This window comes from Canis lupus, chromosome 23 (assembly GCF_048164855.1).
Source record: "Canis lupus baileyi chromosome 23, mCanLup2.hap1, whole genome shotgun sequence".
Classification (NCBI taxonomy): Eukaryota; Metazoa; Chordata; class Mammalia; order Carnivora; family Canidae; genus Canis; species Canis lupus.
Window position 1 is genome coordinate 21,270,601 of NC_132860.1, and position 17,103 is coordinate 21,287,703.

Here is a 17,103-nt window from a genome sequence, read left to right on the forward strand (position 1 = left end):
GATCGCTATCTGTGAAGGAAAAGAAGCATGTAGAATTGGGCAAAGGCAGAGGATGAACTTTAATGCAGTCTCCACAGAGGCCTCAGCTGACCCTACAGTGAGTTCTGAAGCTGAGATGACCTTTCAGAAGTGTTCAAGGCTGAATCAAGGGGACTGGGCCTTTGTTAACTCCCAAACTGATCAGTCACAGGAGGCCTGAGAAGGAGGGTATGGTCCTGGGGGAGGTGGCTTTCTTAGGCAGAGGCTCCTATGTGGGCTCATCATTAAGGGCTATTTTCCAGAAGCACCCCTAGTAGCTGTGGGACCAAGTCTTTTATTCCTAAAGGGAACCTGGGTGACCCAGAGCAGTGTCCACTGTACTCCTATTCCTAGGGTCCTTAAGAAAGGGCATAGACACAACTTGGGTATGCTCTGACCTAAGAGTTATGATGAGCAGAGCTCTGTGGGGCTAGGAGGGAGAGTGGTAAAGACAACTTTATTCTTTATTTTCTCTGGATATTAGAATATCTGAAACCTATTTTGGAGGCTCCTAGGCTACTAGACAATGGGTAAAACTTAGAGAAGGGGAGAGGAGCCTGGGGTTTAAAGATCTAAGGCTCACATAGCTCCTGTGTCAATAGCAATATTGAGTGCCACGCTTGGAGAGTGATCGACAGAGCCCATGATATGGGCTGCCTGGTTGGGACATAGAACTTCCTAGTTAATTTGAGCTGATTGGATCAGGCACCCACTTAGGGTACCTATGCTCCATCGTTGTCAGGAAACTTGTTCAAATTCTATACAGGTAATGAGCCAACTCCCCAGCTGCCTGTGGAACCACAAACTAAATACATAATTCCCCCGCAGCAGCCTAGAACTGATAGGAAGAGGTCCCCCTCTTGTGGATTTTTTTGGGAGTACCAGAGCTAGGAATCTGAATTTAAGGGCATGGACCCTGAAAAAATTGAATCTTCTGAGAAGCAATTCCAACAGTGTGTCCCAAACCCTCAGTGGTAGGGACAGTGGCTAAGGGGTTGGGCATTAGATTCAGCCTCCTGTATTAGAATCCTGGCTCTGCCACTTACTAGTTGCATGACCTAGACAAGACATCACTTTCTGAGCTTCATTTTCTTCCTAGATGACATGGAGATAACAATGGCACAAGGTTATCGTGAGGATTCAGTGAGATCCAGAATGTTTAGGGCAGTATGTAGTGCGGAGGAAGTGTTTAGTATCTGATGCCATCCTTTTAAGATGTATCACCCATCTATATTGGCCATCATTGATTTAATGAGGTCCAGCTCCCAGGGCTCCCAGCTCCGCAGGCCCCATTCATAGCGTCCATTGCCAGGGAAGAGAAACTCACTGTAGTGAGGTGAGGGCCAAAGGAGAGAATGTGGGGAAACTGAAAAATTTTTTCCCTGACCCACCTCCCTTAATCACCCATGGAAGATGTGGAGAATTGACTTAGTAGACAGCGACTTGGCTCCTTTTATTGCCAAGTACTCATACATTCATTTGCTCAACACATACACACACACACACACACACACACACACTGACTTGTCTAAACAAAACCCTCACAGAATTCAGTGTCCCTAGAAAAGCCTTATAGTCATCTACTGTTATTCATGCAGCCTCATCTCCCTACACAAAATTCCCTATGAAAGGATTCTTTCAATAACAACAATTCCCTTTAGAGGGGAAAGAGTGAAATTTTACATCTAAGAGAAATATAATTTAGAAATTTCCCTATTTTGTTATACTAGTACCTGAGCAGTTCTAATCAGTCCAGTAGGAACTTCCACGGGGGATGTGTGGGCAGTTGTGGGAGCAGAGAGAAGTCATGTCACTTGTTGCTGAGGGCCTTAGCACAGGTTCCCCAGGAAGTGAGTTATGTCTGTACCAGGCTTGAAGAATGCCCAGGTGGGGTGAGATTAATGCCTCCACAGAGGGCACTACACACATAATCCTGTGGCAGGGAAGGGCTGGCAAGTTTGAGGACTGAGGGAGAAGATGATATGACCCCTGAAGCCCTGGGAGGGAGTTGGATGGTGTATGAGGCTGAGACTGGAGACTGGCACTGGCCAGAGTAGGAGGATTATATCAGTGTTTAGTCTTAATCTCCAAAGGAATGGATGCATTTAATATTAATTTTATTCATTTATCCATCCATCCACCCACCCATTCAGATGGCACACACTGAGAAGTCTATTCTGTGCCAAGTGTTGTGCTAGGGACCCTGATGCACAGAGATGACTGTGCGCCAGCACCTCCCTAAGACAACTCATGGACCTGCGGGAAAAAACAGACATGAAACATAGACCTACAGGAAAGGGCTTTCGGTGACATGTTTATTTGGTACTGTAGGGGTCAAAGAAGAAGTGGTTGATTCCTACTGGCCTGAGAGTAGAGGTTGGTAGCGATAAGAAAAATTTTCCCAGGGGGCCAGTCTTGAAATATGAGTTAGTATTTGCCTGGAAGACAAGATTGGGAAGGGGTTTCTCCATTTTCAATGCTTGAGATGCACTAACATTCTTTTAGAGCCTATACAACATGCTCCTGGCTTTCTCAGGGCCTATGCACCTGCTGTTCTTTCTGCCTAAAAAGATCTTCCCTCTCCTTGCACTTAATTAACTGCTACTCATTCTTTAGCTCAGTTGTGATTTCCTTGGAGACATTTTCCCTGATCTATTTTTTCTTTTTCTTCCTCTTTCCCCTCCTTCTCCACCTCCTCATCTTTCTTCCCTCCTCTCCTCCCCATCCTCTTCCTCCTCCTTCTTCTTCATCTCCCACCATAGTTTTTCATTGCAGTTATAATTTTGTATTTGTTTCTGTCTTTATTTAATTAATGCTTGCCTTGTCCAGTAGACTGTATACTTCATGAGGGTGGGGACCATGTCTGGTTTTGTTCCCATCATGTCCCCAGTACTCTCTACAATGTCTGCCAGTGCCTCCATAAGATGGGCTACTTGAATAAATTAGAAGTGAGAGTATAAGCAAAGGGCCAAAGGCATGAAACACTATGCAAAAGGGGGAATTTCCAAAAGTTTAAATGAAGGCTTGTTGTGGGGAGAGATGCAGGGAGGTAGGCAGGGCTCAGATCTTGAAGAATTTGGTTGCAAATCTGGCTAACTGAGTCATTAAAGGATTTTATTGGAGTTTGTCCTGACTCAGCTATGGAGTTTCAGTGAGGAGAGCCAGAGATGTCAGCTTGTAATAGGTGAGGTTAGAGATGAATTCTGAAAAGTGGGATTGATGATGGGTCTCCAGCAGTGGAAATATATCGAAGAGATACAAGAAAACCAGCGTCCACAGAACCACCCTGATACCTGCCAAGTGGCCATCTCACATCTCTAAGTAAATAGAGGAACAAAAGGAACACTTGAATTAAAGACACCAAGGTCTCTGGTTTAGTTGACAGGAAGTGGAGCATACGTGTTAAAAGCTGGACTGGCACAGGAAAAGGGATATAGCTTCCCCTGAGGCTGAAGGTTGGGGTAGGAGGAGGATAAAAGACCACAGGTTTTCAAAGACAGTTGATCTTTCAGGAATCGAGGTCATGTGGGCCCTCATGACCTGCTTCCTCTTCCATCTGGCTAACTTCTTGTCCATCAGGTTTCAGCTCAGCCACTCTAGCACACACAGGGCGCCCTCCCCATGCTCCACCCCCAGCACACTCATCTGGCATTTAACACTACACAATTACTCAGTGATTTCCCCACCAGATTATGAGTGATAGGGCTGGGGGCTAGGGGACAAGACCTTCAGTGTCTCCATTCATCCCCAGTCCTTGGCACAGTATCTGGGGCATAGTAAAGGCACACTGTCACTGTTTATTTGTTCAAAGAGAAAGGAGTGGTGTTCTTGTATCTAATCTAATAATTTTATATATACAACCCCTTCTCCCCCCTTAAAACTTCTTTCCCCCAAAGAAATTTTTTCTTGGAAGCTTAGCTTCCTTGCGGGGAAGTTTGAAATAAAACTTTAACCCTTGTTTGAAATCAACTTGTCTAAGTTGCTTTAACAAAGCCCTTACTTTGCTTCTTTGTGAGTAATAACACCCACACTTTTTTATTACATCAGTGTGAGAACCACACCCCAGTAAGGTATTTCATCTTAAAAGCCTATTTTCTGGGGCACCTGCGTGGCTCAGTGGTTGAGCATCTGCCTTTGCCCCAGTGTGTGTTCCCAGGGTCCTGGGATCGAGTCCTGAATCGGGTTCCGTGCAAAAGCCTGCTTCTCCCTCTGCCCATGTCTCTGCCTCTCTCTGTGTCTCTCATGAATAAATAAAAAAAAAAAAAAGCCAGTTTTCTTAAAACCAGAAGAGTACTATATGCACATGTTAAAATTTTTTTTCAAGTACTTAAAGGGTATGCTTAAAAAGTATGTATTTTATTTATTTATTTGTGAGAGAGAAAGGAAAGGCACAAGCAGGGGGAGGGGTGGAGGAAAAGGGAGAAGCAGGCTCCCTGCTTAGCAGGCAGCCAAATGTGGGTTGGATCCAAGGACCCAGACAGAGATCATGGCCTGAGGCGAAGTCAGCAGAAGTCAGATGCCCAACTGACAGAGCCACTCAGATGCCCCTAAAAGGTATGCTTTAAATAGAGAATGCTTCTTCCTACTACAAACTCCTGAGCCTTTCTCTGGAGAAACATAGCTTCTTTATTTGTGTGTTTTTAGAATATTTCTAGAATGTTTCTAGTATAGTAAGTGTGTGTGTGTGTGTGTGTGTGTGTGTATAATAGAACATGGAATGGGACTTCTGATGCCTTAATATTTTGACCAAAGCTCTAAGGTTAGACAATATATATACCCAAAAGATTACTTAAAAGTTGGCTGAACAGGAGTGCCTGGGTGGCTCAGTCATTTACGTGTCTGACTTAATAATCTTAGCTCAGGGCTTGAACTCGTGGTTGTGGTTGTGAGTTCAAGCCCCACACTGGACTCCATGGTAGGTGTGGAGCCTACTTAAAAAAAAAAAGGGTTGGCTGAACGGATCCTTTGACCCTCATCCTAACATCCACCTTTGGTCTGTATAAAAAAAGTCTAAAAATTCTATGACATTTATTTATTTGTTTGTTTGTTTATTTTTAAATATTTTATTTATTTATTCATGAGAGACACATAGAAAGAGAGGCAGAGACACAGGCAGAGGGAGAAGCAGGCTCCATGTGGGGAGCCCGATGCAGGACTGGATCCCGGGACTCCAGGATCATGCCCTGGGTCAAAGGCAGGGGCTAAACTGCTGAGCCACCCAGGGATCCCCTTCTATGGCATTTAAAGAATAGGGGCAAGTGCTATGATTTTTCTATGTATGTGTATGTTTGTGTACATGTTTGGGGGGGACAGGGGGTAAGCTGCTAAGAAAACCACTAAGAGTGATTGGGAATCTGGTATCTTTCCTGGGGAGAAAGGCTTGGGGAGTTGCAGATACATGTACCCAACACAATCCCAGGATAGCTACCAGAGCAAAGTATGATAGAGAGAGTTCTTGAGAAAAGCTTCATATGGAACATGGAACCTGCTGCCTCCTTTCTACCTATATAAGTTTCAGGTGGAGGCTGGCTGGAGTAGCTTCAGTGTTAGAGCAAGGAGAGAAGTCTGTGTGCTCAGAGTATGATGTGTCTAAGTCAAGTGAGTACCAAGGAAGAGAGCTGAACCTGAAGGAAACTTGTCCAAGGGGGGGTACTTGGTAGTGGCAAAAAGAGAGTATAGAGTGTACTTCAGTGGGGAGGTGGGGACTCAGGAGATTAGCTGGAGGCAATCTGCACATGCCCCCAGGAGAGAGCCAAATTTAGACACCTCTATACAGAATACCTTCTGTATAGAGCTCAGTTACAACAGGCTAGCACCACTCCTATAAACTCACACCCAGACGCCCCATGTGGACTCCAGAGGAGCCAATTACCAGAGGTGAAGGAGGATGGATGGAAAATGGAAGCACTGTTCACACCTCCTTTCATTATTAAAAGTTCCCAAGCCACAGTGCTGGCCTGAGCTGCATATGCAAGGCTCAGGGGGAAATTTTGAATTGGAAATGTTTTTCTGTTTGATTTAGGCAAGACTGAATCATCTTAATACACGGAAGTGAGCTTAGTTGTAATGATCAATTCAAAAGTGTTTTTCTATCTGAAAGTACACTGTCAGTCTGTGGGATTAGCTCAAGATATCATGGGAGGGGTGGTGTGAGAAGCGGTTTTAGTACAGCATGTGTGAAGGCTGTGTTCAGAAAGAAAGCTGAGGCATATTTGTGCTCCACTGAATTCAGTTCATTAGGTAAATCATCCATTACTTCTGTATTTATAGGCTATAGTGCAAAATTCACAAAGGAGAAAACAGTACATTGTTTCTTTTGCTTAGTAAGGTATCTTTTCATATCAACAGGCAGAGAGCTAACTTCTGGAGAGTTCCAGGGAGCCAGTGAGTCACATGGGCTTCTCACTGTATTCTGAATGGAGGGTAAATGCCCAGAAGCAGATGAGGGTTGAGGTGCTCCATCTGCTTCAACTTGGTACTGTACTGAGAAGGATGCTTGGGCCTGAGGCCACAGCAAGACTTCCTATGCATCTTCTCCCCTGGCCATCCTTCAGTTAGATTTAGACTCTGGGATGGGTCCTCATCCAGGATCACATCCTGGCATGAGGCCCATCTACACATTTTCATTACTGTCTCTAAAATCATAATACCCAAGCTTTTTATTTAGAAATCCCTATGAATAAATGATTTTTGATTACTCATCCTCAAATGTTCCTTCATTTACAAATTACATATAACTTACAGTCAGTTTTTCTTTAACAACTTAAGATATAAATCTGAGAATGAAATAAAAATAAATAACAGTTCTAATATCTTATTCTTCTATCTCAATAGATTGGCTTACGTAGTATTGCCTGTGATGTGTATACTCCGCTACCCTAGAAGAAGAATCTAGGTCTGACTTGAAAACAGAAGTGGAGAAAGAGTGTGCTCCATGTGGGCCTGCAAGTCCTAGGAGAGAAGAGACTGGACTGTGGTTTGGCAGACACTTCACCACATCTCACCAACTGAGTTATGAGTTCGGTGAGGGGAGAAAGAGACCAGAAGTATTCTTCTGGTAGAGTTTTATCTTGGAGAATGGAGCAGAATCCTTCCTCTCCATGAAAACTTAAAGAATGAAGTAATAAGCAACTTTTGAAACTTAAAGTTAGTGTAGTATCCACTATCGTGACCGATCTTGGAATATTTTTGTGTATGTGTTTTTTTCTTTTCTGTGTGTTCCAGCTTTAGACTGGGGTGGGCAAATCTGACTTGTTGCCTTTTATTGGGACAGACTATGAGATAAGAATGATTTTTTACATTTTTAAATGATTAAAGAAAAACCAACAGAAGAGTGGTATATTAGGACATATGAAAATTATAGGAAATTCAAATTTCAATATCCATAAAGTTTCATTGGGAAACAGCTACCCTTACTTATTTATCTATTGTCTGTGGCTGATGTTACAACAGAATGGTAGAGCTGAGTCATCACAACAGAAACCCTATGACCCTCAAACCCAAAGTATTTGCCATCTTGCCTTTTACAGGAAATGTTTGCTGAGCCCTGTGCTAGACAGTGAGAATAGCCATATTATTTCAAGGAAAATTAGGGTTGTTGTAATAGTAGGAATGCAAATGGAAGTAAAGGGCTGCTGTTAAGAGTGGTATGTTTGTATCTGGTATATATGTTTATTTTCAATTAAGTTTTTGAGAATAAAATGGAAAAGGAAATCAAGGCATAGACTTTATGTCATTACAGTCATAGAGAACAGAACAAGGCAGGTAATTTAATTCCCCCCTTCTTGCTCTGGAGAAACAAGAAAAGGACCTTTGGGACTTCTGATAGTGAGCAGTTGGTGGTAAAAGATGGACTGGGAGTCTGGAGGAGAAAGACTGGGGGGGAACTGTTATGTCAGGGTCAGCATCAAGTGGCTGAGCAGCCTCTCCTACTATCCTCAGGAGGCCATTTACCTAGTTGAAATTCATAGATTCAACTAGCACGGAAAATGGGAGAAAGGCTATTTGAGGACATTAACAATCTTAGTGTTCTCTCCCTCTCTGGCATCTTCAACCTCTCCTGTTCAACTTGAAAGTCCAATTGACACTCCTTCTTTAAAAGTGAAGCAAATATAAGCAAGAGAAAACAAATGCAATCCCCTGTCTGGACCTAAACTGATGTCCAATTATCCCCATTTCTCTGCTCTCTTAAACAGGGAGCATCTCAAAAGAGCTCTCCACATGTGCTGTCTCCACTTCCTCACCTATTTGTACTTCAAAACATTCCTAGCTCGTCTTGACCCCACCAATCTACCAGAACAACTAAGGCACTTATGACTTCCACATTAATAGATCTAGTGGACACTTTTCTGTCTTTCTTTTCTCGATCTGGACTTATGTGATTACTCTGTCTTCATGCATTCCCTTCTCTTTGCTTCTTTGACACTTCAGTTTTAGCTGGTCTTTCCCACCCCTCCCTCTTTCTGTTCCTTCTCAGTCCCTTGCAATGTTGACTTCCTCTAGGTGCTGCAAACATGAGGTGATGTGGTGACATATGCTTTTCACCCATTATCTGATATTACTGAGAGATAGAAGAAGCTTGGTTGTAGAAGCCACCTGGTAACCCAGTCTACAATCAGTAGAGGAAAGATGCAAGGAAAGTAATCTGGGCTGAAAAGCAAAATCATGGTTCTGCTCTTAGCTTCAAATAGCATCAAAAACTCTAGATCCTATCTGAACACTCAGTTCCTAGTATTGCCCTTTGTTGGGATGGCCTTCCTGGCTTTATGCTCTTTCCCCTTAGAACACATAAGCAACCTGTAATATACTCACATTTTGCCCTTAGTGGGGGTGCAAGAGGGAGCTTCCTCTTAACTAAGGCAGCTAATTTCAGCCTCTATCACCTAAAAGTATGTGAAGTCATTGTCTAACATAAGGATATATACCATAACTGGGCCTCCTGCCTGCCTGGCTCAGACCCTTATTTCCCCTATTTTCTTGTCTTGCTTAAATCTACACCAAGAGGCAATACAAGTATATTATTTTCTGCAACAGTTTTCTTCTTTTTTAAAAGAAGGTGTTTTTTTTTTTTTAATACCTCTTATCTATTCCTTCCTTGTGACACTGTATGCAATGTTAACAGTAGCCAGTAATGGACTTTCTTTTGCTTTTTATCTGCTGCAGAGCTCCAGCTAAAGGCAAGCCTCCTGCTTTAACTTTCCTGCTTTAACTTTTGTGTGCTAAAGTAGATACTTCAACTACTCAAAGACTCATGGAAATCACTGGAGCTGAGGTCAGTATGTCCCGCCTCACTGGAAAGTTGGTTGCTTTCCAAGTCCTGCACAGCTGTGCAGTATGGGCAGGGCAGGTGACTGTCTAGAATTTGCCAGGCCTGTCATATCCTTTATGTTGAAATCTTCTTTGTCCCTTATGCCATTTCTTTGGATTGAAAATATTCAAATTCTTATTTTCACTTACTGCAGTCAGAATTTAATGCACACAGTTTGGAGGGAGTGGGGAATAAAATCAGATTCTGGAGCTGAGCTCTAGTTATCTTAGCAACTAAGAATGGAAGGAAGACGCCTTGAAGTAGAGAATTTATTTATTTATTTTAAAGATTTTATTTATTTATGAGAGAGAGAGAGAGAGAGAGAGAGAGGCAAAGACACAAGCAGGTTCCATGCAGGGAGCCTGATGTGGGACTCGATCCTGGGACTCCAGGATCACACCGTGGGCCAAAGGTAGGCACTAAACCACCGAGCCACCCAGGGATCCCCCAAAGTAGAGAATTTAATCAAATTATCACAACACGACCCTGAGGCAGGTAGTGTTATCATCCCCAGTTTCCAGGAAACTTAGGCTTGGAGAGATTTAAACTGACCAGTAGAATCAAAACTTGGGACTTGCTTCCAGGTTGTCCAAACTCTGGCCATGCTCTCAAAGTTCTAATGCATGCCTCTCTGTGTCCATATTCCATTGTGAAAATCTTGCCAGCTAGAGACAGGCCATAAAATGTCAAGCTTTCCTCCCATTTAGAAAATAGTTGTAGATATCAGGATGCCACGTAAACCTCTGAGAGAGTGTGCCCTGGGACTGGACATCATTGAAAAGATGGGAAATGTATGTGGTATTCCAATGTCTACCAAGAACAAAATGAGTAACATTAATACAAGCAAGCAAAAAAGGTCTTTTTTCTACTCCTTGGCTGGGTAAGAAGATAGCTGGAGTTGTAATAAATGACTAAGGAGGTAGTCTGAAAACTTAGCTTAAAAATGGAACTTTAGTTTCAGTTTTTCAGACAGATCCCTATCACTGTAGTATGAAGACATACATGAAGAGTGTGGTTGGCAGTTGGTGATTTGAGGAAAATGAGAACGTTGTGCTATGGACAGCACAAAAGCCGATTAGAGAAATATAGTTAATAATGTGGGACAATTTGGGATTTATAGGACTATTATTCTATTTCCATACTTATATATTAGGATAAGTAACATTAGCTGCTTTAAGAAACAGTCTTAAAATACCAGCGACTTAACCCAATATGGATTTACTTTTGGCTTTTGTCACTGTCCAGTGTGGATCTGCAGTGAAAGAGAGGTGAGGGGGATATAGGTAGACAGAGTTTCTATCACTTTCAGCTCATGACTCCTAGAATTGCCTGGATGTTGAAATCCAGGCAGCAGCTGGGGATGTGGGTAGTAGGAGTAGGAAGAGAAAGAGAGAGATGATCATGCAGATGATCTAGGCTTGGAAGCAGTTTTCATGAGGCACCAGCCTGGAAGAGTGCCTGCTGCTACTGCTTAGATTCCCTTGGCAGAAAGTGGGGCAAAGAGGAGGCCCAGGGAGTCTGTGGACCAAAGAAGGAGAGGAAAACAGGGATCTTGCAGAGTATTATAGCCTCTGTTACAATATGTAAACCTTCAGTGCCAGGGCTGCTTAATTTTTTTTTTTTTAAATTTTATTTATTAGAGACAGAAAGACAGACACAGGCAGAGGGAGAAGTAGGCTCCATGCAGGGAGCCCGACCTGGGACTCGATCCAGGGTCTCCAGGATCACACTCTGGGCTGGAGGCAGCGCTAAACTGCTCAGCCACCAGGGCTGCCCAGGCTGCTTAAACTTATCTTGACATTCCCTCCTTGCTTTCACCTGTTCAGTGTCTTCCCCATAGAAGCTCAGAGACTATGTGGAATTGTTGAATGACTTAGTGCTAGAGCTTAGATAAGAATTCAAAGATTCTAATTTTTAGTTTGGTGTTATTTACCACCTGTATTTACTTGACTCAGATTATAGAAGGTGACTGTTCAGGGAAGGGAGAGGTCAATGTGGGCTAAAGTGATCAAGAAAGCCTCCAGAGGAAAGTAGTACCTGAACTGGGCCATACAGTTTATATAGGATTTGGATGGGCTGAGTAGAGGGGCAGTACATTCTAAGCAAGTTTGAAGACAAAGATCTGGGCTCAGGCAATAAGCATATTCGTTTATTTCAATTTATATCCTTTTATTGTTTAAAATAATTTTTATTAAATTTTTAAAAAGGTAACACATTTGCATGGTACAAAATTGAAAAAGTTCAAAAGGACATTAAAATGAAAACAAATCTGTGTCCCATCACTATTTCCTGTCCCTATCAGCTCTCCTTCCCAGAGGCAAGCATTATTACCAGTTTCTTTGGTGTCTCTCCAGAGATCTTTTGTGCATATAAAAATAAATACTTGGATTGCCTGTCTCCCAACAATATTACCATAGCAAAGCATTATATTTTCTAATAGGATCAGATAAAAAATGATATTTCGGAGTTGTTTTAGTTTGTGTTTTTTCTTTTTATAAAGTTGATCATTTCATATTTAGGGCCATCCATATATACTTTTATTGGAACCCTTTCCCTTGCCCATTTTTCTGTTGGATTATTATTCTGTTGGTATTATTATGATAGATTTCTAGGAGTTTTTTAACATATTAGAGAAATTAGGCATTTGTCATTAATATGAGTATGTTTTTTTCCCCCCAGTTTGTCTTTTCTTTCCTGGTAGTTTTTTTAAAATGCAGAATCTCAATTTTCTGTTGTTAAAATTTTGATCTTTTCTTTTATGGGTTATGAATTTTGGTACCTACCTAGAAAGATCTTCCATCCTCCAAGATCCTTTTTGCAAAAATTCTGTGCTTTCTTTTTCTGAAGGGAGGAAGTAGGAACCATGGCCACGTGGATCTGGACACAGACCCACTGGCAGCACTGCTGGCCCCAGCCAGTCCCAGGCACCAGAGGACACAGAAAACTTTGATCCCCTGAATCGTTGGGTCAGAGCAGGGACCTTGCTTATAGAAGTCTGAAGGCCTTACTGGAATGTGGAGATTCACTTCTCGCCAAGGAGGAAAAAAATAAGATAAGGGAAATCTAGCTGTCTACAAAGTGATAAGGAAGATCTGCTGGCTATTCTGGGAATTTTGGGAGTCAGCTTGACCCAGAACCAGGCATCTCTGCCTCTCCTGAGAGGCAGGTGATCTTGTCTATGCCCACAGCCTCACATACTTCTTATGTGTGGATGAGTTCCAGATTTATATCTCCAGTTCTCACCTCCAAGCACAGGTATCTCTGACTTAACTGTCTCTAAAATGGAATTTGAGATCTTTCTTCCTGAATTTGGTACTGTTCCAGTCTTCCCAACTTGGGATTAGGTGCCCCAATCTATGTAATTATTTGTACCAGAGATTTGGAGTCATCTTTGACATTCATCTCTCTTATCTCTAAATTTTATCTGTCACCAAGTCACATCTATTTCTCTTCCAAAATCTATCCTAAATCCTGCTGTGCTGCTAATCATCTCTGCAGTTACTGTTTTAGCCAAAGCTGTATCATCTGTTGTGTAGATGACTTTAAGTTTTCCTAACTGGTTTCCCTTCATCCACCCTTGCCTCCAACCCCGTAGTCTACTTTCTGTAGCCAACTCTGTCCAAGTCTATTTTCTCCCTCTCTGCCTACTGTTCGTGTTGTGCCCCACCAGATGGGTATGGAGTTCTCTCAATAGCCTGGCCCTCTGTGCATTGTATACATCAGTTCCTTTTTCAAATACCTTCCTATCCTTTGACCTTCTGGAAGACTCCTACTTATCCTTCACACCTCAGCCCAAATGCCCCTTCTGTGCTGCTGTCTCCTGCATGCAAACTCCCAACCCCTCCTTTAGGTGATTCCCAACACATGTAGAGGCTCATTTAATGCTTGTTTGAATGAAGAGATGAACTTGAGTTGGGATAAAGACCAAGGAGGGAAGGGCCTGACTCGTGTTGGAGAATGGAAGAAAGGGAGGATGGAAGAGTCAGTGCTAGAGCCTGGGGTAGGTGTCAGGCCTGGTGGGATGCTGGCCTCTCTATGGCAGAACCATGAGGTGACAGAGGTGACGGGGGCCTTGTCTATGATGGGTCTGTGTGTGTGTGTGTGTGTGTGTGTGTGTGTGTGAAGCAACACATATATATGTGGCCTGGTGTTGAGGGGCCAGTAGAAGTGAGCTTCAGGTGGTAAGGGATAGGCTGCCCTGCTATGGAATCTAGTCTTCTCAGGCCTGAGTGTCTGGGATGGGATTCATTACCCCTGCAGAGTCCAATATCCTCATGAGACCAGGGCATAGCTGTGGCCACATCTGAAGCAGGGGCCAGGAGCAATGGCAAAAAAAGATAGAAAGCCCTGGTGACCAGAAGCCTCTGTTTTGGAGACTGCAGAAGGAAGGAAGATAGATGAGGGAAGCAGATAGGACCTGCCTGGCTTTTGGGGAGCCAGCAGCTCCCCAAAATGCCACTCGATATGTCCAGTGGGCTCTGAGTAAGGGTCTCTAGATAATGACATGCAGAGAGTCCTGAATGGGGGGTTCTGGGTCACTGAGGGGCCCTGGTCTCTGGGAGTCATAAGCTATAGGTTCTGGTCATTGAGTAGCCTGAATGTAAGGCCAGGTCACTGAGGGAACCTATGTGAGATGCCATGGTCACTGTGAGACTTGAGCAAGAGGTTCTGGTCATTGAAGCCAAAGTGAAGGTTTCTGGTCATTATGGGGCCAGTGAAAGGCCCTGGTTACTGGGGACTGGAATTAGGGGTTGAGTGAGGGGCTTGATCCCTGGGACCGGGGGGCCATGGCCATTAAGGGATATGAGAAGGGTCCTTACTGCAGTCTTAGTGAGGACTTTGGTAGCTGGGTTCTTAAGGGGGAGGCCACTCCATTAACCTTGAGCTGAGGTACTTGGGGAAGGCTTCCTAATGCCCCCAATCTACCCAGCGCACTCTGTATGTTCTGGGTCTGACGAGCATGACTCACAGTAGCCAGCAGATGGCACTGTGGCCCCATGCAGCCTGGACTCGGAGAGGGGCAGCTGGCAAGCAGTCCTTGGGGTGAAGCTCAGCTGAGACAGGCTCAGCGGCAGCCTCCACCAGCTTTGGGAGCTGCAAGACCTGGGGGCGGGGGGCATTAGGTGGACTCCAACCAAACTCCCTGGGGTGATGGCCCAAGGCAGATCCCCTGGAGGCAAATAATTCCGTGCTGTGCCTGTTCCAAACCCCAGAAACCAGGACAAGCTTGGTTAGTAGTTCTGGAGTACAGAACAAAAATCTGAAATCTGGCCTAACACACTCAGATGCACTTTCACCTCTGAATTGGCTCAGCTGTCCCAGTCCACAGATCTAAGACACACCAGAATCCACCCTGAACATTAGTGCTATTGTTTCTCAGAACATCCGGTGCCTTGTGAAACCCAGAGAGAATTAGAGTCTGTTCCTTGCCATAGCCAGACTTGTCACAGCCCAGAACTCATCAGTACTGCATATTCCAGGACCCAGTCACATTCCAGAACCATGTCACATGTCAGGGCTTTGTTATATCTCAGATATAGTCATAGAGCAGGGCTTGTCATCTTTGAATAAGGGCACATCCTAGGATCTTGTTAACAACACAGAGCCTGTCCTGTCAGCACTTCGCCAGTCCTGTCACAGCCCATGCTTGGCCTTGAGCTGTGACAGTACTGGGTATGTGACTGAGCCCTGAAATGTGCCTGAATTTGAGTGATACAGAGCCCTGGGCTGTGACCGTAGCCACGGTGTATGGTAACTAGGCCACAGACTTGCACCTTTGAGTTTGGCCATCATCAGCAAGTATTCGTGACCAGCGTTCATAGCGATCATGGTGACAATTGCTATGGGGGATACAGATAAAGTAGTTCTCCTCCAGCTATCTGTGGGGAAAGACCAGTTTTGTTTTTTAAAATCTCCACTTTGGATCTATTGTGGACTGACAGACACTTTTGTAAAATAGAGTTAAATTGCTCAAAAATGAAATTGGAAAAAAAAAAACACAAAATGTAAGCCCACACTTTAAAAAAAATCTAAGTTTCATTTTGGAATAATTTTAGTTTTGCAGAAAGTTGCCAAGAGAGTGTAGATGCTATGTAGCCTTCACCCAGCTTCCGCTAAACTACCATCTTGGATAACCCAGGTACATTTGTCAAAATTAACAAATTAACATCAGTATAGTATAATTAACTAAGCTATAGACTCTTCAGATTTTAGCAGTTTTCCTGCTTTCTCTGTTTCAGGATCCAAGCCAATATTACTACACTACATTTAGTGCACGTTTTATTATTGGATTCAATAATCATTCTGTCAAATTGCTATACAAGTTTCTAAGCACTTACTCTTAATTTCTGAACTTATCTCCTCATGGGCTGGTACAAAGAATCTGTGGCATGGCACTGGTCCATAGGCCACACTTGACAGCACTAGTATGAAGAATAGTTACTATATTTACAGTGGCACAGCAGGGGAGTGAGAAGGGTAGGAGGCAACTGGCATGAAGTTAGAGCAGAGGGTACAAAGGAAGATGGCAGCCATATAGGTGGGCCTTGCGCATGGCCTGCTTTGAACAAGATGGTGGGAATGGGACGCTTTTGGGAAAGAAATCCCAAAAGATACCCAGTAAGGCTGTGGTTCTGCATTTCTGTGCATTGCACTGAAGCTTCAGTGTAAATGTCTGCAGCAAGCAGCAGGTCCTGATGACTACGTGTGAGCTCACTGAGCTATAAATGTGTCTGGGTAGAGAATGTAGGACTTGAAAAGACAATGATGTGTATGGTCCCAGGGATTCCAAGGTCTGATCCAGGCCCCTGCCAGTCTATGGACTCTGGTGAGTCTGTATAGGGTTAGGAAGACTCAGGTGTAGGATCATATGACAGGAGACCAAGAAGCTCAAAGGTCCAGGGATGGCTGCATTTCCCCCGAGGAAGGAAGATACCAGGACAAAGTGGCTTTCCCCTTGCTTCAGGGCCTCCGTTCATCCTGAATATGTTGTGATCTGGGCCCCCAGCAAGTGTAAACACTTGAGCGTGTTTGTCTCCCCTTATAGGCAGTGAGGTAAATAAAGAATGCAACCTCTGGGAGGGTTCTGAGAAGGAAATGAGAAATGGTTCTTAGAGGAAATGGAAATGTCTTGACACCTGCATGGAGCTGGAGCACAGCCAGCTAGAGTCATCAGTTTCCTATCTTCACCTTTTCCTTTTCCTCTAGGAGTTGGAATCAAAGTTCTAGTAGGGGTGGTCTAGCCCAGTTCCAATCACATCCCAGATTCTTCCTACCTCCTCCTCTTTGCATTAGTACCACTCATCTCTCAGGTGTCAGGAGAAAGCCCCCAGGTGCCCTCTCTATGCCTTCCCTCCATCACCTCTAATATACACGGGTTGCTGCTAACCACTTTCCACACTTTATCATCATTGCTTATTTGATTGTGAGAACAACAGTGGCAGAAACCCTGCCTGTCTTTTTATCCACTCTGTTTCCAGCACCCAGCAAATGCTGGCCCATAGTCAACATTTAACCAGTATTTGTTGAATGAATAATTGTGAGGAAAATATGTGATTTCTTTCTTTAAACAATTTCAAGCGGAATTAACAGGGAGTAATAGAGAATGCACTGTTGAGTGTCAAAATAATTGTTGCTTGGAATTGAAAAGGTTGCCTGGAAAAAAGATGGCTCTGATACATACGAGTTCAATATACGATAAAGGTGGAATCAGGAATCACAGTTAAAGGAACAGATTTATTCTATACATGCTCTGGGAAAACCGGCTACCATCAAAGAAA